The following is a 25,869-nucleotide window of genomic DNA, read 5'->3' as shown; positions in this document are numbered from 1 at the left end:
AAAGATATGCACTACCCATCAGTGGTTGGAAAGAGGTGCCAGAGGCTGAGGGCAGGAGCCAAGCAGAACTACCAGCTGGAGCAGATACTCTGGAGTAGTTGCAGACACTTCCTGTTAGGGAAGCTGCATTGTTCACCACGGGAAGGGAAAGCTGCAGAGTATGTGCAGTTCCCAATACAGATGGATTTTGAAAATTTTCTGTAAGGAACAAGAGGGTGATAAAAAAATCTGTGAGACTAATAATCTCCTTCAACACTGAGAGGAACAATATGAACTTAAAATTTAAGCCATCGAGATGCTTCTAGTACCAACAGTCAACTGAGTTTCCAAAATTCCAACAATTTGGGGTGATTCAAAGCCTGGAACTTTTTGGCACTTTGTGCATTTGGTATCGTGCTCCCAAAGTGAACACAGAACTGTAGAAGAGCCAGGTAATCATGTCTGTACCTGGATTTCTTGCTTACAGGTAGTTCTCCTTACCCTAGAAATTCCTGTAGCTTGCCTCCTACTGAGTCCTATGCTATTTCCTAGAATGGAAGCTTTTTCAAATTAGGAAGTCTAAGAGAAAGGAAAACGTTAAGTGGACAAGAATAAACCTGAGGCCCAGAGATGGCAAAGAGATTTCCTATATTCCAATAATATTTATTGGGCGGGTCGTGGGGTGGTGTAGAGTTTGGACCAATAACTGACAGTGATCTTGGGTTCTTCCTGGCTCTACACTCTGGAGTGACCCCTTAGAACATTCGGGAGAGTGTATGCCGTGACTGAGATTCAACTGGATTGGCTGTGTACAAGACAAATGACTTATGCCCTCCAGTACTATCTCTCTCAGTGCCTTTTGAATTTCCAGGTGACACATGCTAAAGCATGTGGACTTTTGGCCAGGACCCTCTATGATCACTATAAGTCCAGAAAGCAGAAGGAAGATACCTTACATTAATTTAGGCATTTGGGGTCTTTACAACTATTACCATTGTAATCATCAGGTTTCCATTTGACTTGTGCCATGAGTACCTGTTACTGACTGTTCACATAGGACTTACTCTTGTGGATGCATTGAAGTTTACCCTCATTTTTGATCCACTTCAAAAATGACAACTTGATTTTTTTCAAAGAAATGTTTTTGGAAGGAAAACTTTATTTAAACTCTGTGTCTTAAATTGTTAATCTAAAATGTAGTTACTAATAATTCTAAAAAAAATGCATACATGAATATAATTTTTCTATTTCATATGATTTACATAGGAGGAAGCGTAAAGAAAACATCATGAAAAATATGTATCACATAACTGAAAATGAATATAGATATTAATGAAATCTGGGCTCTGTAGCAAGCAGCATAGTACAGTATGTTATGGAGAGCAGACCCAAGAGTCGTCCTTGAATAACAGTGATGTGATCCCAAACAAAACCAAATAAAACAGTACAATAAGGTTATTAATAAATTTTTCCACATATACAATATGTAGACAGTATTCTATTTTACAAAAAACTGCTAGCCAAAAAATGGAATAGAAGGTGATTTTTGACTGCACACTTTACCAGTCCATTAAAGAGAAAGGATTTACCAGTAACTACATAACAAAAAGAAAATAGGAGTAAGCGTGATTGTATTTCATTGAAAGGAAATGTTTTAAATGAGTAAGATACAGAAAAGAAATTTCGAAAGTACAAAAAATTATTCTCATCAGTACCTTTGAATATTAACCAGCAAACAACACGTGTTAAACATAGCATAGGATTTCTCTTGATCACACAAGACACAGAAAAGACCATTTAAAAAGTGATCACAAAACTTGCAAATTTACTTTCAACCCCTAGGCATTTAATCTAGATAGGAATTATATCTATCAACCAGGAAAACGTTCTTCTCAATGTTTAATAAATGAGCACCAAAATCCAATAAAATATCTTTAATGTAGGAAAAATCTTAATTCACAAATATGACAAAAATGTGCAATTAGACCTGTGAGACTTGATTTTTTCTTTTTCCTCTTAGGATTTAAAACAGAAGTTGACTATTATCAAAATACTTTCATGTTAGGAAGAAAAAATCACATGAAATAATATTTGTAAAGATGAGAAGCCGCTTTAACCTGGAACCTACTTACCACACAAATGAATCAAATCTCCTTATTCAAGTTAGAATATACCAATTTTTAATTTTAACAGGCAGCGCGTACATGTACTTAAAACCATAACGTAATAAAAACATTGAAGATTATGTGTCTTCCACCGCCCTAGATAAGCACTATTAGCTATTTATGGGAAGCATCATTTCTGAAGCGTGTTTATACTCAAATTGTCAAGATCCAAGTACTGTGTTCTAAAAGATAATAAGGAAAAATGCCAGCAAGGATGGCTTTCTGATAATCTGCTTTTCCTACTGGTACATTTCTTTTTTGATTTTAAATCTTTGGTTCTCTTCAACATTCTGAACAAACGTTTTCGCCTTCCTTGATAATTGAAGTCCCTATTCTTTCTTTCTTTCTTTCTTTCTTTCTTTCTTTCTTTCTTTCTATCCTTCTTTCTTTCCTATTTTTTTCTCCCTCATATTGTCTTGGTGTCTATTGGTCAAAGTTTGATGAAAGTGATCCCAAACTTGCTTACCTTAGAGGGCTTGCCTCCCTAATGCTCAGCACTCCACACCTTCCCCATGCCCCATAATTTCTTATTACCTGGTTTAAATAGAAAACTCAAAGATCAATGATTATTACTTTGTAATATCACTATATTCAAAATATTGAAGTATAAATACAAGTGGAGAGACCATTACAGAGAACATATGCTAGTATATATTAACAGTTTTTCACAGCATCTATATTTTCTGTTTCTGTAAAAATACTGTCTCTGATTTACTTGTTTTCAGTGAATATCATGTAAAATTCACTATTAAAAGGCAAAAGAAACACAGAGAATCAACCCTCATATATATATATATATATATATATATACACATATATATATATGTGCGTGTGTGTGTATGTGTGTGTGTATTTGAGCTCCTAAGTATGTCTAAAATATAATGTAATCAATGAGGAAAAACACTTTGTATGTGAGAGAAAGTAAGCCAGTGTCTAAAATCACACAGCAAATGTCAAAGTCAAGTTAAAATGAGGCTTATAAAATTCTACTTGAATACTTTCTTTCATTACTACGTGCTGTTTTTACTTGACTGCTAAGTTTAGGGATGATATATCTAATGACAAGCTTTGAAAAGTATTATTCCTTACCTGACATGGTCAGAGAAGAGGAAATACCGATGAAAGGTAGACGAGAAGAGGAGACTGTACGAGATTACGTCTGAACACTGAAGCGGCTGAAGACCGCAAGTGTTCAGTACAGACGTCTGCTCACTGGTGATTGGTCATTGGTCACTCGTCACTTGCCATGATGATTCAAATTTGTTTACAAACAACTACATGGGACCCCCAAGATTCTACCAGTTGGTGGTTGGTTTGGTGGGAGAATGATGTCATAAAGTAAGTAGTTGAAAGATAGAGGCTAGCCAATCAGGAGGTCAGAATCCCAAGAAGAGGACCGGATTGGATAGAGAGTGGGGTAGAATGAAGCAGGCTAGGGAGATGAAATTCTACAAGACGGTTATAACTGTTTCACCTTCGTCAGACTCTTGTGTTAGAAAAATACTCCCATGATACTCAAGAGCTTAGCTATTTCATCAACAAATCAAGAAAATTACTAAATAATTGTTTATATTGCACTGTTAATGAAACAACATTTGTTATTACTAGTATATTTTAGATAACGTTTACAGCACAGTGGGTTGGGCATTTGCCTTGTAGGAGGCCAACCCTGATTCCGATTTCTCTGCCCGGCAAGCTACCGAGAATATCTCGTCCACATAGCAAGAGCCTGGCAAGCTACCCATGACGTATTCGATAGGCCAAAGCCAGTGACAACAAATCTCACAATTTGTTGTAAGATGTTACTGGTTCCTGCTCGAGCAAATGGATGAACCGCTGGAGGACAGTGCTACAGTGCTATGATTGAAAAAATGGTGGTTTCTTTCATTATGACAACACTTACTAGGATAAGTTGTAGATGAATTGGGATGTGTTAAAATGTAAATAAAATGAGAAGAAATAGTAAATGCACAGGTATCTTATTTGTACAAAAGAAACAGTTGTACTCCGTTTAAAACTGTAGAAGATAAAGGTAAGGCCCTCCCGTTGATCGTCAATTTGCTCGAGCGGGCCCAGTAACGTGTCCATTGGAGACTTTGTTGTTACTGTGTCTGCCATATCGAATACTCTCGGTAGCTTGCCGGGCTCTCCGAGAGGGGCGGAGGAATCGAGCTCGGGTCGGCTATGTTGGCTGCCTCTAAGGCGAACGCCCTACCCGCTGTGCTATTGCTCCCACCCTGTAGAAGATAAAGAAAAACATATACTCATTTGTGTCAAAATTTTTCAACCTGAAAGTAAAGGACCAAAATCAATTTAAGTAATCAAAAAACAAGCAAAACCAACAAATACTGGCAATTAATATGATAGGCCAAGGATGAATGTTTTTAATAAATTAGTGCTGTGAAATAATTCAGTATTTAGCTATTATACTTCAATAGTAAAAATAAGCATAAACCATGATCATATATTCTGTATTGAAAGAAGTGTAAATGACTGGTAAACACAAGGGCAAGTTACTCGCAGATGCCTACCAGGTTCTCTCAGAGTGAGAACTGGACAATAATTGTTGTTGTCTTATCAAAAAAATCCAGTCTCTGTATCTTGGCCATTGATGGGATTACATGGCTCCAGGGGCAGTTCGTCGTTGTAACACTTAGCTACTAGGAGATGGGGGATCTGGTTGGAGTGGGCCCAGTCTTGATCTGAGCAGCCATGGAGATCTCATCCCCCGGTTGCGCACACCTGGGATCCTCTGTCAGATTAGTTCATGCATGAGGCTCCTTCAAGCTTGGGGAGAGTGGTTTAAAGCGTACCTATGGCTGGTTGCAGAGGTCTTCAGGTGCCGGAGCTCTGCTTGGCACGGTGAGGGAAACTCAACACACCCCCTCCAAGGGACCCCGGTGAAGAAAGCCAGGTGCGGGGTCAGGAGACTGTCATTTTAGACATATTTGGAATTAATTTTAGATCAAAAAGTACACATCATTCAAACTACGTATGTGCTTAATAATAAATTACTACACACTTGTTCAATCACCTAAGAAACCCCACTCTGCTCAGAGAACTAGATTTTTAATTATAGGTCTGTTTTGCCCGTGTGTCATGACTGAGAATCACTATCATTAGATATGAAACACACACAAAGATGCACACAGGCTGCTTTGAGTCATCTGTGTTGTTAATGTGTGTTGGTCATTAAACTTCACTGAGACCCTTTTTTCTGTCCTTTACAGGAGCCTCATGAGTCTCAACTTCCGTTCAAGTTGAACTTATAATAATGTGGAATGAAATCATCAATATGCTCCTCACCTCTTCCTTCAGGAGAAAAATCCTACTTACATTCAAGGTGGTCAAAGTGCAGACAACACCATCCACCTTTCCTGGAGATGTACACGGGACTGAGGTGAGAACAGCAAAAGGCTCTAGTTTAATGGTCTTAATGAAGGTTTCAGGGAAGGGCATTAAACAGGGCTCATATAACATCTTCCAAAAGAATTATTTTGTAAAACTGATGCCTTGATTATGGTAAAAGATAATATGGTAAAAACCATATTTTTCTTTCTGGGACATTAAAGTTCTAAATCTATCAAGCTGCTTTGAAATACTTTCCTTGATTAGGTACCACAGTCTGCCATAGGGTAAGTAAGAACAACACTCAAAGTAATCAGAAGAGAATAACTAACTCCTACTAGGTTTGGTTACACATATATTAAAATTGAAATGATACAGAGATTATCATGGTCCTTGCACAGAGATGACATGCAAACTTGTAAAGAGTTCCATATTTTTGTTGCAAGAAGAACTAACACGGCTATCAAGCTGCTTTGAAATACTTTCCTTGATTAGGTACCACAGGCTACTTTAAGCTAAGGCAATCCCCACAAGTACAAAAATTCTACATAAAGATAGCACAAATCCCCATCACAACAATCTCTCTCAATGTCAATGGACTAAATGTGCCAATTCAGAGGCACAGAATAGGAAGATGAATTAGAAAACTGAACCCAACATTCTGATGCCTGCAAGAAACACATCTGAGCAATCAAAGCAACCATGGGCTAAAAGTAAAAGGCTGGAAAACAAGTCTTCAAGGAAAGAACACCTCCACAAAGCTGGAGTAGTCATACTAGTATCAGACCACATGGACTTCAGGCTAAAGGTTATAAGAGACAGTGAATGTCATTTCTTCATGATCATGGGATCTGTACATCAGAAAGAACTCACCCTCCTCAATGTAGATGCTCAATGACAGACCAGCAAAAGACTTAAAAACAACTTCTAATAGACTTAAAAAAAACATTGATAGCAAAACAGTACTAGGTGGAGATTTCAACACTACTTTGTCAGTTCTCAATAGATCAAACAGACTAAATCTCAGCAAGGAAATATTTTATTTAAGGGAAGTAATGAACAACCGTTGGCTTAGAGAAGAAATCAAAGAGGAAATAAAAAGGTTACAGAAACAAATGAGAATGAGGACGCGAGCTACCAGAACTTGTGGGACACAGCAAAAGCAGTGTTAAGAGGAAAGATTATAGCTCTGCCAGAATTCATCAGGAAGAATGAAAGGGCCTACATGAATAAATTAGAGCTCAAGATTTTGGAAAATGACCAACAAAAGGAGTGCAAACTAGGCTGGAGCAAGGAAATAATAAAATTTGTAGTATAAATCAATGAGCTAGAAACCCAAAATACAATCCAGAAGACCAATAAAAGAAAAAGCTGGTTCTTTGAGAAAATAAACAAGATCAATAAACCTCTAGAAGCCTCTCAAAGAAGCAGAAAGAATTCTAATAAATCGAATCAGAAATGCAAAGGGGGTTATCCTAATAGAAAGTACAGAAATCCATAGGATCATCAGAGATTATATTGAGAATCTTTGCAGCAGGAAATGAGAGAATCTTGAATAAATTGATAAATTAATGGATTCCAATTACCTCCCAAGGCTGAACCAAGAAGATTTAGAATACTTGAACCTATCACTACCAAGGAAATTGAAATGATGATCAAAAGTATCCCCCCAAACAGAATACCTGGCCCAGATGGATTCAATTGCGAAATATTTCAAACCTTTAAAGAGGAAATGCTGCCAACATTTTTCAAGATTTTCCAGGAAATTGAAGAATCATAAATGCTCCCAAATAGTTTCTATGAAGCAAATATCACCCTAATACTCAAATCAGACAGAGACACCACAAAAAAGAAAATTACAGACCTATTTCCTTGATGAATACAGATACACAGATTCTCAAGAAAATACCAGCAAAGAGAATCCAGAAACTCCACAAAAGATCACACACTATGACCAAGTAGGTTTATCTTGGGATGCGAGGATGGCTTAACATTCTCTAGTCAATCAACAGAATAAACCATCTCAATAAAATAAAGATAAAAGTCATATCATCATATCGATAGATGTAGATAAAGCATTTGATGAGATCCAGCACCCATTCATGATGAAAAACTCTCAAGAAAACGGGAGTTGAAAGTACTTTCTTCAATCTAGTCAAAGCAAACTACCACAAACCCACAGCAACCATTATTCCAAACGGGGAGAAAACTAAAGGCTTGGAGCAGAAATCAATGAGCTAGAATCCCAGAATACAATTAGACACAAAACAAGTTACCCACTGTAACCACACCTATTCAACATAGTACTTGAAGTACTTGCCATAGGATTTCGGTAAAAAGAAAGGATATCAAGGGTATCCATATAAAAAAATAAGAACTCAAGCTTTTACTATTTGGAGATAACATGATACTATATTTGGAAAATCCCAAAGAATCTACAAAAAACTCCTGGGAACAATAGATTTGTTTAGTAAAGTAGCATATTACAAAATCAATATCCGGTAGTCCATGGCTTTCCCATATATTTCAAATGAAAGAGAAAAAAAGAGATAGAGAAAAACAATCCCATTCACAATAATACCTCAGAAAATCGAGTATATTAGAATCAACTAAAATGTTAAGGAACTATACTTTGGTACTATTGCGGCAACATGGGAAGATGCCATTGTTGACAACATTGACGAGGAATACGATCCACTGGTTCAGCTCCTCCATGAATGTGCGAGGAACGCCAAGAGAGATAGCCACAAAAAATCACCTATCTTCGAAAACTCTTGAGCTAATTCGGCAGCGTGGTTTGGCGCATGCCTCAGGTAACCGCAAGCTAACGTCCGAGCTTGCAAAGCAGTGCAGAGATAGAATCAAGGAAGACCTCAAAGAGAGAAGAGCAGAAGTACTGGTAGATGCGGCAGAAGCCAGGAAAAGTATTCATAACGCCTGCCTGTCCTTCGCCAACTATAAGACCAAGATGACTGCCCTCCGACGTCCTGATGGATCCATCACATCCTCCAGAACGGCAATGGAGAAGATTACCATGACTTCTACTCAAATCTCTTCGATAACCATGTCCATTTGCCGACATACCAAATTCCACAGGATGGATATGTTGTTCCCAACGTTCTCCCTTCTGAAATCCGACACACCATTTCGTTGGTAAAGGAACAAACAGCACCCAGCCCAGACAAGGTCAGACCTGAACACCTGAAGAACCTGCAGTCAGTACTCATCAATACACTGGCTCGACTCTTCACTCGCTACCTGTCTGAATGCAAGTTTCCGTCACAATGGAAAACCAGCAGGACCGTACTACTGTTCAAGAAGGGAGACATCCATGACATTGGCAACTATCGCCCGATCTGCCTATTGTCTGTCATCTACAAGTTGTTCACTCCAGTCATCCTAAATAGGATTGGCAGAACACTAGATGAAGGACAACCATGCGAGCAAGCAGGGTTCCGCAAAGGATTCAGCAACATCGACCATATCCACACGATAACCAAGCTCATTGAGGTTTCTCGGGAGTTCAAGATGCTGCTGTTTAACGTTCATTGATTCAAAGAAGGCCTTTGATACTGTTGAGACGGAAGTGGTCACTGAAGCCCTAGCCAATCAGGGCATTCAAGCCCAGTACATCAGGATCCTCCGTGAGCTGTATTACAGATTCACTAGCAGGATCTCACCATTCTCCAAAAAGTGATCGTTGATATCAAGAGTGGGGTGCGGCAGGGTGATACCATTTCACCGAAACTCTTCAGTGCCACCCTCGAGAACATCATGTGACGACTGGAATGGGAAGGAATGGGAGTGAAGATAGATGGTCGGCAACTACACCACCTCCGCTTTGCTGATGACATTGTTTTAATAACACCAAACATCAGCCAAGCAGCACAAATGCTGGCTGACTTTGACCGTGAGTGTGGAAAGGTAGGACTACAGCTGTATCTTACAAAGACAATGTTTATGCGAAACAGCCTTGTTCCTGATGCCCCATTAGCTCTCAATGGAACGACTATCTCCGAATGCAACAGCTATGTGTACCTAGGTTGAGAGGTCAACATGACAAATGACCTGGCACCCGAGCTGTGCAGGAGGAAGAGAGCGGCTTGGAATGCCTTCAAGTAAGTCGAATAAATAGCTAAGAGGAAGAAGAACCTCTGGCTCCGGGCACATCTCTTTGATTCCACTGTTCTTCCTGCATTAACATATGCCTCAGAGACCTGGGCCCTACCCAAACAAGATGAGAACGCCATTCAGGTCTCCCAAAGAAGAATAGAAAGAGCTATGCTTGGAATATCACGTTTCACTCAAATGAGAGAGATAATCCGGAGTTCTGACATCCGTCGCTGATCAAGAATCAGGGACGCTGTCTTTTATGCCAAGGTGTCGAAAATCAGATGGGCTGGTCACGTAATGAGATTTAGAGACGACCGCAGGACTAGAGCTGTTACCGACTGGATTCCACGGGATGTCAAAAGACTGCGTGGCCGCCCACCTTCCAGATGGTCAGACTTCTTCGTCAACATCATGAACGATCGGTTTGAGGCCCTTCATCTTCCCGGATCGAACAGGTGCCATTGGGCTACACTAGCACGCGACAGGGACAAATGGAGATGTTACTGGTGCCCGCTCGAGCAAATCGACGACTAAGGGGAAGTTAAGTGATAAATGATAAAATGTTAAGGAACTATACAAAAAAAAAACCCTACAAACTCTACTTCACGAAATAAGAGAGTATATGAGGAAATGGAATCACATCCCATGCTCATGGATTGAGAGGATTAACACTGTGAAAAAGGCAATACACCCCAAAGCTCTATAAAGATTTACTGCACTTCCTATAAGGAAACCCATAACATTTTTCAAAGAAACAGATTAAACACTCTTGAAACTCATACACAAGAATAAACTCCCATGAAGAGCTAAAGTAATCTTTGGTTAAAAGAAGAATGGAACAGCTTCCCCAACTTGCAACCCTACTACAAAGTCGTAGTAATCAAAATATCATGATACTCAGATAAAGACAGGGCTCACATCAATGGAATATAGTCAAATATCCTGACGCTGGCCCTCAGATTATTATTACCTAATCTTTCATAAAGGCTCAAGAAATATGAAGTTGAGCAAGGAAGTCTCTTCAACAAGTGGTGCTGGGAAACCTGGACAGCAACATGCAAAAAAAAAAAATTGAACTCAGACCTCTTTATAGTGCCAGGCACAAAGTCAGATCAAATGTATTAAAAACCTCAATATAATACCTGAATTCTTAAGATATATGGAGAAAAATGTGGGACGATCCCTCCATGACATTAAAGCTAAGGGAAATTTCTAGAATGAAACACCACTATCCAAGGAAGAGGAAATGAAGATAAACAAATGAGACTACATTAAACTAAGACGTTTCTGCAACTTAGAAAAACTGGTGACCATCATAAAAAGACAGCGCACATAATGGGGAAAAATTATTTATGCACTACCCATAAAATTAACCTCAAAATTCTGACTGCTGTATCATTAAGAACACTAAATAGTTCCCGTGAATTTTATTCTTCTTCACATATATTTACTCTAAAATATTTTAGATTTCATTTTAAACCACAGGTAAAAAATAAAAATTATATTTTTTAAAAAATTAAAAATAACCCCTATGCATAGCCAGGTGCGACCCCCCCAAAAAGAAAAACAAGAAAAACAAGCAAGCAAATAAGCAAGAAAGAAAGAAATTAAAAAATAATGCTGTTTGCAATGCTAAAGATCAATCCCAGATCATCATACAATGGAAGGCAAATGCTCTATCCCTGAGTTATATCTCTGTTCTTAAATATTTAAAAAGGTCTTTTTTGATGTCTCATTGCATTTTATTTTTTAAAAAATGCTTTTCTTAGTATACCTGGTCGCCATCATACCTCCTACTTCTTGGCCTTTTCTTCACTTGTATATTTTACCTCTAAGATTCAGTTGTCATCTTATCCTTCCTATAGTCATGCTTTCCTTTGACAAACTTTCCAAGATCATGTCTGGCTTGCTTTAACATGGCATAAAATGGAAACGTTATTTTCTCTATGCTCTCACGCCAGAGGTGATGTTGTTTTCGACCCAGGAGAACTCTTTTCTGGTGAGCTTCCTGGCTGTTTCTACTTGACTTCAAAATATCTAAAGGTATTCATCATCTATTTTTTTTTTGCGTTTTTGGGTCACACCTGACGATGCACAGGGGTTACTCCTGGCTCTGCAGTCAGGAATTACTCCTCACGGTGCTTGGGGGGACCATACAGGATGCTGGGAATCTAACCTGGGTAGGCCGTGTGCAAGGCAAATGCGCTCCCTGCTGTACTATAGCTCCAGCTCCACCCCCCTCCCCATAATTCATCATCTTGAGGGCCTCAGATTTTTACCTTTGATTTAGAAACTTCATCTTTACATTGACACAGTAAATTGAAATCACAGAATCATTGAATGGCATGTTATAATGGTAGCAGCCATGAGCAAACATTGATAACCCATAAGTTGGCATGAATGAATTCTGTCTCAGAGGCTTCACTTCTGAGGATACCTGTCACTACCTCCTTTATGTTACGTATCCCAGGATCAGAATCTACATCAGGCCAGCAGTAGAAATTGTCCACCCAAAAGCTAGCCTTCCACTGGTATCAGAATCCTTGATCCATGTAACTTGTAATTTTTCATTCATGATTTGTTGACCTTGTTTCAGGCAGAGGCATCCAGAGCATAAACTCAGCTTTCCAGTAGTTTCCACAGGAAATCCAAATACCTAAGAATGTTATCATTTCTGACGCCACTGTGAAAGATTTTTTTGGAATCCCACGGTAAGATACTATCATTAATGTTATAATATTACTGTTCTCCATAGTCCAGATCTCCCCAAAGAACTCTCTACCCTCCTCACTCCAAGTATAGACTCCAGTTTTTCATTCTCCTGAACGTACTTCTATTTGTTTCACTCAGGTTCTCCCCTAAAGTGTACAAGTTAAGTTCATACCACTCCAAGTTCTTATTTCTAAACTACCAGAGTGGGCTTGGTCCTCACGTCTTCCTTAAAGAAATACCGTGCTTCCTTTCTGTATGTCACTCTTTGCTTGCTTTGTCAAATGAGTGTTCTCTCTTGAACATATATTCCATTCCACCCTATGCCTGTTTCACAAGTTTCTAAGTGTTGTTCAATAAAATCTATTTTTCTTCACAGCAGTAGGTCGTTCGCCTTACAAGCGGCCAACATGAACGACCCGAGTTCGATTCCTCTGCCACTCTCGGAGAGCCCGGCAAGCTACCGAGAGTATTCGATATGCCAAACACAGTAACAACAAAGTCTCCAATGGAGATGTTACTGGGCCCGCTCGAGCAAATCGACGATCAACGGGAGGGCCTTTACGTTTTCTTCACTGAACTAAAAATTTTCAAACACCAGAGCATTGTTAAAATCAATATTGTATGTTTTAAACCCCAAATTTTGAAAATGAAACGGTATAAAGCAATGGAATCCTACTCAGTTGTATGAAGTGAAATCTTCTTATTATTTGTATAAAAAAGCATAACATGAGGATATTATGATTAGTGACATAAGCCAGGCAGAGAAAGATAGGCATCATACAAGTTCATGCATATGTGGCATATGGAGAAAACAAATTAAAAGAATAAAATGAGACAGACAAACGTCTAAAACAATATTAATATTCTATGATTTATAATTCAATTAACAATGGTTACTCATACACAATATTCCAACATGACACTCTCATTCTCTCAAAAAATAAACCCTCCCTCTCCTCGAAACCCCCAGAATCCCTCAGTCCCAATCCCCTGACTCAATTGTGTGGATCAGTTCTCCCCTTACATTGCCCTTGAACCTTTGTTGCTACCTTGCTGTTTGTCTTTACATCCCACATATGAGAAAAATCTCTCTGTATCTGTTCCTTTCCTTAAGGCTAACTTTACATGCATTATATCCTTTAGTTTCATCCAGTGTTAAAACAGCATGGTACTGGAACAAAGGGAGAACTGCAGACCAATGGAACAGGGTTGAATACAATGACATTTCCCCTCAATCATATGATCATCTAATCTTTGGTATAGGTGCAAGTAATGTGAAATGAAGTAAGGAAAGTCTCTTTACCAAATTGTGCTGGCATTACTGGACGGCTACATGCAAAAAAGAGGGCTCAGAACTCTGCCTAACACCATGTAGAAAAGTAAGATCGAAATGGATTAAAGACCTCAACATCAGACCAGATACCCTAAGGTGCATTGAAGACAAAGTTGGCAAAACCCTCCATGACATTGAAGCTAATGGTATCTTCAAAGATGCCACGCGACTCGCCGAGCAAGTGAAAACAGAGATAGATAAATGGGACTATCTTAAAATACGATGCTTCTGCACCTCAAAAGAAACAGTGACCAAAATATTAAGACAGTCTACAGAATTGGAAAGGATATTCTCCCATCACACATCTGACAAGGGGTTGATATCAAGGATATATAAAATACTGGTTGAACTCTAGAAGAAGAAAACATACAACCCCATCCAAAAATGGGGCAATGAAATAAACAGAAACTTTCTCAAAGAAGAAATCCAAATGGCAAAAACGCACATGAGAAAATGTTCTACATCATTAATTATCAAGGAGATGCAGATAAAAACCACAATGAGATACCATCTCACACCTCAGAGACTGGCCCACATCCAAAAGAACAAAGAAACTGATGCTGGCGCGGATGTGGCGAGAAAGGGACACTCCTTCACTGTTGGTGGGAATGTCAACTCGTTCAGCCTTTCTGGAAAACAGTATGGACGATTCTCAAAAAATTAGAAATTGAGCTCCCATTTGACCCAGCAATACCACTCCTGGATATATATCCCAGAGAGGCAATAATGTATAGTCGAAGTGATATCTGCACTTGTTTGTTCATTGCAGCACTCTTTACAATAGCCAGAACATGGAAGAAACCTGAATGCCCAAGAACAGATGACTGGTTAAAGAAACTTTGGTACATCTATACAATGGAGTACTATGTAGCTGTTAGAAAAGATGCAGTCATGAAATTTATATACAAGTGGTACAACATGGAAAGTATCATGCTAAGCGAAATGAGTCAGAAAGAGAGGGATAGACATACAAATATTGCATTCATCTGGGGAATATAAAGAAACAAAATTTGAGATTAATACCCATGAATAGCTGAGATCAACACCAGAGGGTTACTCCATAGCTTAGAGGCCAGCCAGGCATTCTAGGGGAAAGCCAGCTCAGATAGAGAAGGGAGCACCAAATAAAGGGTGTTTGGAGGATCCTCCCAGGAGGGGATGTGCATGTTGAAAGTACACTATGGACTGAACATGTTTGCCACTCAAAGCCTCTTTTGCACACCACAACACTCAAAAGGAGAGAGAGAACAGAAGGGATTGCCCTGCAACAGAGGCAGGGTGAGATGGGAGGGATGGGTGTAGGAGGATTATTATCCATGGTGGTGGAAAATGGGCACTGGTGGAGGGATGGGTATTTGATCATTGTATAATCGAAACCCAAGCACAAAAAATTATAAAACTACAACTGTGCCTCATGCTGTTTCACTAAAAATTTAAAAAAATAAATAATAAAAAACTGTTCCATATGTGACTACTCTGTGAGAAATATTTCATCATTAAAAAAAAGCATAGTAAACAGAAAAAAATGACATGTTATTAAAACATTTTAATTAATTTTTTAAAAACATTTTTAATAAAACATTTAATTAGTTTAATGCAGGGAAATAGTGTTTTAATCATTAAAGTAAATTTAAAAATTAGAATAATACTTGGCAAAGCATAAATACGCAGCAAAAATTAGATGGTATATATCTTATTTCGAAATTTGTAACTGTAACAGATTGTCATTTTCCATTTCGAGGATGAGAAGAATCCATAGATTAGATTTGTTCACTCACAATGCTATATTCTCTCCTGGATGCTTATTTAAAAATACTTGCCAATGTTCCTCTTTCTAAACTTTTTGAGTACTACAGTCCTCTTTGCTATTGATAGATATTTCTCTTGTTTTATTTTGTTTTGTTTTGTTTTGTTTTTTGTTTTATTTTGTTTTATTAGTTAAACACCATGAGTTACAGTTGTGGACTTACAAGTTGTGTGCTTGTGTTTCAGTGATACAATGATCAAGTACCCACCCCAACACCAGTGCCCATTTGCCACCCCTACCACTCCCAGTATCCCTCACAACCCCCCATCCCCCATCCTGCACTGCCTTTGTGGCAGCGCAGTCCCTTTTCGTCTATCTCTCCTTTTCGGTGTTGTGATCTGCAGGAGAGACTTTGGGTGGCAATCATGTTCTGTCTATAGACTGCTGTCAGCATGCATCTCTCATTCTGGGTGGATCTTCTCAGAACCCTTTATTTGGTGCTCCCTTCTCTATCTGAGCTGCCTTTACCCCTAGAGTGTGCGGATGGCCTCTAAGCCATGGAGTGAACAACCTGATATTTATCACAGCTATCCTTGGTGTTATTCTCTTAGTTTGCTACTTTTTGTTACCCAGTTGAATGCAGTCTTTCTATGTCTGTCCCTCTCTTTCTGACTCATTTCGCTTAGCATAATATTTTCCACGCAGTAGCACTTGTAAGTAAATTTCATGATTTCATTTTTTTCGAACTGCTACATAATACTCCATTGTGTAGATGTACCAAAGTTTCTGTAACCAGTCATCTGTTCTCAGGCAATCGGTTTTTTTCCATATTCTACCTGTTGTAAATAGTACTCCAATGAACAAATAAGTGCAGGTGTCACTTCGACTCTACTTTTTTGCTTCTCCGAGGTATATTACGAGGAGTGGTATTGCTGGGTGAAATGGGAGCTCAATTTCTAATTTTTTGAGAATCATCCATACTGTTTTCCGAAAGGGTTGAGCCAGTCGGCATTACCATCAGCAGTGAAGGAGGGTCCTTTTGTCAACACATCGTGTCAACACAGGTTGCTTTTGTTTTTTTGAATGTTGGCCAGTGTCTGTGGTGTGAAATGATATCTCATTGTTGTTTTGATCCGCATCTCCCTGATGATTAATGATGTAGAGCATATTTTCATGTGTCTTTTGCCATTCGGATTTCTTCTTTGAGAAAGTCTGTTCATTTTGTTGCCCCACTTTTTGATGGGGTTGGATGTATTCTTCTTGTGGAGTTCAACCAGTACTTTGTATATACTTGATATCACCCCCTTTTTCAGATGTGTGTTTGGAGAATATCCTTTCCCATTCTGTAGACTCTCTCTGTATTTTAGTCATTGTTTCTTTTAAGGTGCAGAAGCTTCTTAGTTTAAATATTCCCATTCGTCTATCTCTGTTTTCACTTGCTTGGCCAATGACATGACATCCTTGAAGATACCATTAGCTTCAATGTCATGGAGGGTTTTGCCAACTTTGTTTTCAATGTACCTTATGGGTTCCGGTATGATATTTAGGTCTTTGATCCATTTTGATCTTAATTTTTACATTGTGTTAGGCAGGGATCGAAGCCCAGTAGTTTGCATGTAGTCGTCCCGTTTTGCAAGCACCATTTGTTAAAAAGACTTTCCGTACTCCACTTCACATTTCTTGCCCCTTTCTCAAAGATTAGATGATCATATGTTTGAGGGGAGATGTCAGTATATTCAACCCTGTTCCATAGGTCTGCAGCTCTGCCTTTGTTCCAGTATCATGCAGTTTTAATTATTACTACTTGTAGTAGAGTTTGAGGTTCGGGAGGTTAATTCCTCCCATTTTCTTTTTCCCTAGAATTGCTTTAACTATTCCTGGGGGCTTATTGTTCCATATAAATTTCAGGAGTGTTTGCTCCAATTCTTTGAAGAATGCCATGGGTATCCTAATAAGGATCGCATTGAATTTGTACAGTGCTTGGGGATGTATTACCATTTTGACAATATTAATTCTCCTGATCCATGAATAGGTGATATTTTTCCATTTCCTCGCGTCCTCTTTTATTTTAAAGAAGTAGCGTTTTGTAGTTTTCTTTATATAGTTCCTTTACTTCCTTAGTTAAACTAATTCCTAGGTAGTTGATTTTCTGGCATACAATTGTAATGGGATTGTTTTCATCTTGTCATTTTCTTCTCTTTCACTATTTGTGCATAATAAAGCCATGGACTTTTGGGTATTTATTTTATACCTGTAAATTTACTATCGAGTTTATCATTTCTAGGAGTTTCTTGGTAGAGTTTTTAGGGTACTCTAAGTATAGTATCATATCACTTGCAAATAGTGAGAACTTGATTTCTTCCTTTCCTATTTGGATGGACTTAATCTTTTTTTCTTGCCTACTTGCTATTCCTAGTATTTCCAGTATTATGTTGAACAGCAGTTGAGAGAGTGGGAATACTTATCTCGTTCCTGATCTTAGGGGGAATGCTCTCAGTTTTTCCCCATTGAGAATTATGCTTGCTGTATGCTTGTGGTAGCTGGCTTTAACTATATTGGGGAAAATTCCCTCTATCCCCAATTTGGCGAGGGTTTTCATCAAAAGCAGATGCTGGATCTTGTCAATTTCTTTCTCTACATCTATTGATATGATCATATGATTTTTATCTTTTGTTTTGTTGATATGATGGATTATGTTGATTGATTTCCGATTGTTAAACCATCCTTGCATCCCCGGGATGAATCCCACTTGGTCATGGTGTATGATCTTTTTGATGAGTTGTTGAATTCTATTTGCTAGTATTTTGTTCAGAATCTTCTCATCCGTGTTCATCAGTGATATCGGCCTGTAGTTTTCTTTTCTCGTGGTGTCTTTGTTTCCCTTTGGTATTAGAGAGATATGGGCTTCATAGAAACTGTTTGGGAGAGTTTCTGTTTTTTCAATTTCCTGGAAAAGTTTGAGAAGGACTGGCTGTAGATCCTCTTTAGATGTTTGGAAAAATTTGGTAATGAATCCATCTGGACCTTGGGATTTGTTTTTGGGAAGAATTTTAATTATAGTTTCTATTTCCTTGATGTGACTAGGTGTATTCAGGTATTCTATATCTTCTTGACTCAGCTTTGGGAAATGATAGGAATCCAGGAATTTATCCATTTCTTCTAACTTCTCTTTTTTCTTGGCATACAGACTTTCAAAGTAGACTCTGATGATCTTTTGAATTTCTTTGGTTTCTATTGTGATATCGCCATTTTTATTTCTGCTTCGGTTTATTAGTGTTCTCTCTCTCTGTTTCTTTGTGAGTGTTGCTAGTGGTTTATCTATCTTGTTTATTTTCTCGAAGAGCCAGCTCTTGGTTTCATTGATCTTTCGGATTGTTTCTTAGGTTTCAATGTATTGATTTCTGCTCTAAGTTTTATGATCTCTTTCCTTCTGCCCGATTTATGCTCCTACTCTTGATCCTTTTCTAAGATCTTGAGCTATAAAGTCAAGTTGCTTATGTGCATCCTTTCTCCCGTCCTTAGATATGCTTACAGAGCTATAAATTTTCCCCTTAATAGGGCTTTAGCTGCATCCCATAAGTTCTGGTAGTTCGTGTCTTCATTCTCATTTGTTTCTAGGTATCTTTTGATTTCTTCCTAGACGTGCTTCCTGACCCACTCATTGTTCAGCAGTGACTTGTTTAGTTTTCAGGTGTTCGTGTCTGTGTGTGATTCACATCTATCCTCAGTGCATCATGGTCTGAAAAGATTGTTGATACTCTTTCTATCTTCCTGATTATATTGAGGTATGTTTTGTGGCCTAGCACATAGTATATTTTGGAAAATGTTCCATGGGCACTGGAGAAGAATGTGTATTCTCTTTTTGGGGGATGTAAAGCCCTGCATAGGTCTATAAGTCCTTTCTCTTCTATTTCTTCATTCAAAGCCAATTTTTCCTTGCTGAGTTTTGTTCTATTTGATCTATCCAGAGGTGATAAGGCGATGTTGAAGTCTCCATCTACTATTGTGTTGCTAGCACTGTCCTCTTTAAATTTTGTTAGCAGTTGTTTTAAATATCTAGCTGTTCCTTCATTAGGTACGTATACATTTAAGAGTATGATTTCTTCCTGTTGTATGTATCCCTTGATGACGAGAAAGTGGCCTTCGCTGTCCCTTCTAATCTTTTTCAGCCTGAAATTAATGTTGTCGGATACTAGTGTGGCCACCCCAGCTTTTGTGAGGGAACTGTTTGTTTGCAGGATTGTTTTCCATCCTTTCACTTTGAGTCTGTGTTTGCTCTGATTGTTCAGATGAGTTTCATGTAGACAGCAGAATGTTGGTTTCTGTTTCTGGATCCATTTTGCCACTCTGTGTCTCTTGGTTGTTGCATTTAGACCACTGACATTAAGGGAGATTATTGTCATGGGGTTTTGTGCCATCTTCCTGTAGGAGTTGATTGTGTTTACACGTGTTTTACTTATCTTACAGGAGCCCTTTTAGTCCTACTTTTAGATTTGGTTTGGAGTGTATGAAGTTCCTGAGCTTGTGTTTATCTAAAAAGTGGTGTATTGTTCCATCGAATTTGAGTAAGAGTTAGTTGGATAGAGCATTCTCGGTGAGGCGTTCATTTCATTGAATTTTTTCACTATATCCCACCATTGCCTTCGGGCTTAGAGTGTTTCCACTGATAGGTCAGCTGTGAATCTAATGGGTGCTCCTTTGTATGTAATTTCCTTCTTTGACCTTGCTGCTTGTAATATTGTGTCTCTGTCCACAGCATCCATCATTCTGACTATGATATGCCTTGGAGTGTTTTTTCTGGGGTCTCCTTTAGCTGGTACCCTTCTGGCTCCTTTGATCTGGATGTCTGCTTTCCTTAACTCCTGGGACTTTTCAGCAATGATTTCTTTGAATCTAGCTTTTTTCATTGGGGTTTTCTCCCTGTCCTTCTGGTACTCCAATGATTCTAATGTTGTTCCTTTTGGCGTCATCCCCTAGGTCTTTGATTCTCCTTAGAGCCATTTTGAGGTCTTTACCTATTGCTTGTTGTTCCCGATGGGATTTCTGTTGCTCATCTTCAAGCTTGCTGATCCTCTCTTCAGCTGCACTTGTCCTATTGTTAAGGTCACTTACTGTCTTTTTAATTTCATCCACTGAATCCTTTATTTGTGACTCTCCTTTTTGTAGCTTTTATAAAATTCTGTTCTCTTTTCTTCCTGTATTTTCTTGACTATCTGTTCCATTGTTTCTTTCATTTCTTCTTTTAGTCTTTGGATATCTCTTCCATTGATTCTTTGAGTAGATCCTTGAACACCCTCCGCATTTTATACTGGAATTCCTTATCAAAGAGAGCGCAATTGTGGACAACCTAGTTTGAGGATTTGGGATTCTTTTCTTCATATTCTCCTTGTGGTGGAGATTTACGCTGTTTCTTCATGTTGTTATGGTAACCTAAAGGTAGACCCCTGAAATCACAGGTACTGTTCCCTCTTATCATGGGAAAGGATTTTGGATAAGGTTTGTCGATGGTAGCCAACCTTCTCCCATTCTACATTCCGACCTTCTTCTCAATCAGGTCTTATTCTTTGTTTTAAAACTGACATTGAGTGAAGCTTTGGAGGAGGTACTTTTTACATTTGTGCTTGTACATCACATTTCATACTGGTCTTTTATTAGAAATGGAGTAGGCGAGTGGGATGTTGTTGTATTCTAGTAGAGGTGGTCAGACATTCTTAGCCAGTATTAGGCGTCAAATTGAGGGATGAAAGTCCTGAGTGCCCAGATTGTGAAATATAACTGTGGTTGCCCACCCAGGAGGTGGCCACGCCCACTTCTGGGAGGCCACTCCCCCTACATGGCGGGCACGCCCCTGTCTGATCGCAGGGTCACTCCCACCCAGGATCCTGGAATGTAGGAGGGGCGATGGAAAATCCCATGGAGCTGCTGCAGGTGTCCCCTGATGGAGGGTATCCAGTTCTGCAGGAAAATGCGCGGGGCTGAGGATGAGGAGCAGTGAAGCTGGCTTATGCTCCCCCTACCCACCTGGAGGGGAGGGGCTGATTAGGTGATGGACAGTCCCATGGAGCTGCTCTAGGTGTCTGGCGAAGGTGTCCCCCTGTGGAGGGTGTCGAGTTCAGGGGGAAAAGATGCGGGGCTTGGTCAATAGCAGACTATACATTAAATTTGGGGCTTTCAAAAATTATATAGGAATTAGCACCCTTAACCTATATGCTACTCAAGAATCAGTTATATGTTTTCCTTTTCTTCCTTTTTTTCGGGAAGGGAGCGCACCGTATGAGTACCGGGCTCACTTCTGACTTTCTATCCAGAGATTACTTCTGGCAGGCTCAGGGGTCAGGGGATTTAACTCAAATTAGCTGCATACAAAGTAAACACCCTCTGCATACTGCACTACCTCTTTGGCCCATATGTTTCTTTTTTAAATAACATTTTAGTAAAATATTTTAAATATATTTTTTAAAAAACATTTTTAATAAAACATTTCATTAAAAGTTTAATGTTGGCAAATACTGTTTTAATCATTAAAGTAAATATAAAATTAGAATAATACTTGGGAAAGCATAGGAACACAGCAGAAATAGATGTATATATCTTATTTGTAAATTTTTAACTGTAATACATTGTCCTTTTCCATTTCAAGGATGAGATGTATCCATAGAGTAGATTGGTTCACTCACAATACTATATTCTCTCCTGGATGCTTTTTAAAACTACTTGCCATGTGCCTGTTTCTAACCTTTTTGAGTACTAAAACCCTCTTTACTGTTGTTAGATCTTTCTCTTGTTTTATTTTTACTTTATGTAAAAGGGAGGACCTCAGAATGCTGACATCAATCTAATACCCAGGGCCGCAGGAGATAGTGTAGTGCTTATGGAACTTGTCTCACATGCACTCAATTTGACTCCCAGCACCACCTGATTGCCAGAGTATCAAAGGCCTATAGCCTCGGAGGATCCCAAACACCATGGCCACGTTTTCTGAGAATTGCCTGTGGGGCCCCCACACCTCCTGAGCATTGCTTTAGAGACTCTCCCAGCAACCAAAAATATATAATGCCCCAGAAATATGTATTTGTTTTAAATAGGGACCCTCACTTGAGGTGAGGTTCACAAGGAAATATTGCATGAAAACATAAATAAAAGAGCAGGGGAGACAGTGTAAATCATGTGAGTACAGATCATATATTTGGTGAAATGTGTTAAGATTCAGATGCCCAAGTCTTCCTACCAGGGATATTCCTTCAAAAATACCCCCAATATACTGGAAAGGTTCTAGAACATTAGATGACTAAAACTCAATTATTAGCAACTTTGTAATTATGTATCTCTTAGTAATTCTAATTGTCAAAGTAAATTTTAAATACACCCATCAAAGTTACCTTTTTAGTACTAAATGGGAAAGATACTTTCTAATACTTATCCTCACCAAAAGCTCAACAGAGTGTGACACTTGCCAGGAAATGTCCTCCCTTGCATTTTTCTCATGATACTTATTAGTACTTCACTCTTCTGTTTCTTCCCTCTTCTCATGCCAAATCTTTCTGTCTCCCTTGAAAGCTCCTCAAACATTATCCATTCAACATTGATTCTCTTTGCCACTTGCTCCTCTTGATTTCTTGTGCATGTACTGATTCTAAAACATAACATACCTGCAATTACAGTATTCTTGCCAAAGACAGTCATTGATATATCTTTGGATTTAGCATTCTTCAAGCTAGTGGCACACAGGTGAGTAATGTGTTTTTTTTTACTACTGAGAAAACAAAAATAGATATGCTGGGTTTTAAAGTTCTACCAGTAGTCTGAGATACCAATGAAGGATATATATTTTTAAATTTTTATTGAATATCTGTGAGATTGACCATTGCAAAGCTATTCATAATTTGCTTCCAGTCATACAACGATCCAACATTCTTCCCTCCACTAGTGTACATTTCCAACCACCAATGTCCCTGGTTCCCTACAACATCCCCCAACACCCTATCCCCACTCTCAGCCTGTCTCAATGGCAGGCTCTTTAATTCTTTCTCTCTGTTTCCTTTTCATTTTGTGCATTATGGTTCTCATACAGTTACTAAGAGTTCATCATGTTCAAGGAATTCAGTATTTTTATTGGGGGGGTCACACCCGGCAATGCTCAGGACTTACTCCTGGCTCTGCACTCAGGAATTACTCCTGGTGGACCTCAGGGGACCATATTGGATGCTGGGATTCCAACCCGGGTCGCCGCATGTAAGGTAAACACCGTACCCACTGTGCTATCGCTTCAGTCCTGGAATTTAGTATTTTTATCAGGAAGTTAAGGCTGGAGCCGCTTTGAGCCTCACTTATGCTGAGGCTTCCATAAGTACAGGGCAGTGAGAGTGGGCTGCCCACCCTGACTCAGAGAAAGCCTGGAGATTTCAGTCACAAAACCCGCATATCCGAATTTTCAGCTGTTATATTTCAGTGTTTGGCATATCGAATACTCTCGATAGCTTAATGGGCTCTCCGAGAGGGGCGGAGGAATCGAACTCGGGTTGGCCACGTTGGCCGCTTGTAAGGCGAACGCCCTACTGCTGTGCTATCGCTCCAGCCCACAGTAACAAGAAAAGTCTTCAATGGAGACGTTACTGGGCCCGCTTGAGCAAATCGACGATCAATGGGAGGGCCTTTACCTTTACCTATATTTCAGTGAAATCCATCCTGAGATGGATTTTTTTATGGGTCTCTGAAGCAAGACCAATACATTAGCTTGTTTAGCTGAGCCAGGGGTGGTTTGTGAACATGGCTCCCGCATATCTTTTCGGAGTTTAATTTCTCGGGAAACTTACTCCTGAGGTGTTGGGATCCAGCCAGAGGCACAGTGGAAATCTGGGGTTATCAGGCAGCATGAAGGCACCATCAGACTGTAGATGTACTAACCTTGAGGGTTCAGGTTGACTTCTTGGAGGCACTGAACCCCCAGACTAACAAATATTCATTGAATTAATGAATAATAAACATTTTCAAAATGTGTCACTTTATTGCATTTTAGAAGGGTAACTTCTAACAGGGAAATACTATTCATGGTATAATTAAGACCTCTCATTCATTCTTAATATATTTAATAAAAGCTACACATTTTAGAAATTAATACAAAGAAATTCTTTATATTATCTGTCTTCATAGTTTACTTTTAAATTACTCAGTTATCACCGTTTATACCACTGTTCTTAGCATAGAAATTTACAGATAGAAAGTGTTAAGTAAAAATTCATTTTTGGGGCTGGAGCAATAGCACAGGGGATAGGGCGTTTGCCTTGCATGCAGCCAACCTTGGTTCGATTCCCAGCATCCCATATGGTCTCTCGAGTACTGCCAGGAGAAATTCCAGAGTGCATGAACCAGGAATAACTTCTGAGCATCGCTGGGTGAAACCCAAAAAGAAAAATATTCATTTGGGCACTTCTGTGAATATAGTACTGGAAGTACTTGCAATAGCAGTCAGATAAAAAAAATATTAAAGGCATTCATGTAGGAAATGTAGAAATCAGGTTCTCACTTTTCACAGAAGATGTGATATTATATTTAGAGAATTCTAAAACCTCTACCAAAAAACTCCTAGAAACAATAGACTTATATAGTAAAGTTGCAGGCTATAAAATCATTACCCAAAAGTCTATGGCTTTTCTGTATGCAAATAATGAGAGAGAAGTAAGTGACATGAAGAAAGCAATCCCATTCACAATCATGCCTCAGAAAATCAAATATCTCGGCATCAGCTTAACTAAGGTGGGAAAGGACCTATACAACAGGAAATAAGAGGAAACGAGGAAATGAAAACACCTCCTGCTCATGGATTGGGAGAATTAACATTGTCAAAATGGCAATACTCCCCAAAGCATTGTACAAATTCAATGTGATCCCTATAAAGTTACACATAACATTCGTCAAAGAAATTGATCAAGCGCTCCTGAAATTCATATGTAACAATAAACGCCCTCGAATAGCTAAAGCATTTCTTGGGAAAACGACGATGGGAGGCCTCACCTTCCCCAACCTCAAACTCTACTACAAAGCGATAATAGTTAAAACAGCATGGTACTGGAACAAAGGCAGAGCCGCCTACCAATGGAACAGGATTGGATATACTGACACACACCTTCAAATATATGTTCAAATAATCTTTGATAAGGGAGCAGGAAATGTGAAGTGGAGCAAGAAATGCCTCTTTAGCAAATGGTGCTGGAAAAACTGGACAGCTACATGCAAAAAAATGGGCTCAGACCTCTACCTAACTGCTTGCACAAAAGTCATATGAAAATGGGTCAAAGACCTCAACATCAGAACAGAATTCATCAGGTACATTGAAGACAAGGTCAGCAAAACCGTCCACAACATTGAAGCTAAAGGTATCTTCAAATATAACACACCACTGCCAAAAAATTGGAAACACAGATAAACAAAGGGGACTATCTTAAATTAAGAAGCTTCTGCACCTCAAAAGAAAC

The 25,869-nt window shown here is 39.0% G+C and overlaps 1 pseudogene; it reads left to right on the top strand.

The window, feature by feature from the left end:
* The first annotated feature begins 5,833 nt into the window (after positions 1-5,833).
* Positions 5,834-5,930, top strand: LOC130025939 (uncharacterized; annotated as a pseudogene).
* The last annotated feature ends 19,939 nt before the right edge of the window (positions 5,931-25,869 follow it).

Source organism: Sorex fumeus, unplaced genomic scaffold, assembly GCF_029834395.1.
Source record: "Sorex fumeus unplaced genomic scaffold, SorFum_2.1 ptg000032l, whole genome shotgun sequence".
NCBI classification, from domain to species: domain Eukaryota; kingdom Metazoa; phylum Chordata; class Mammalia; order Eulipotyphla; family Soricidae; genus Sorex; species Sorex fumeus.
The sequence above is the reverse complement of the archived record's forward strand: the minus strand, read 5'-3'. Positions and strand labels throughout refer to the sequence as shown.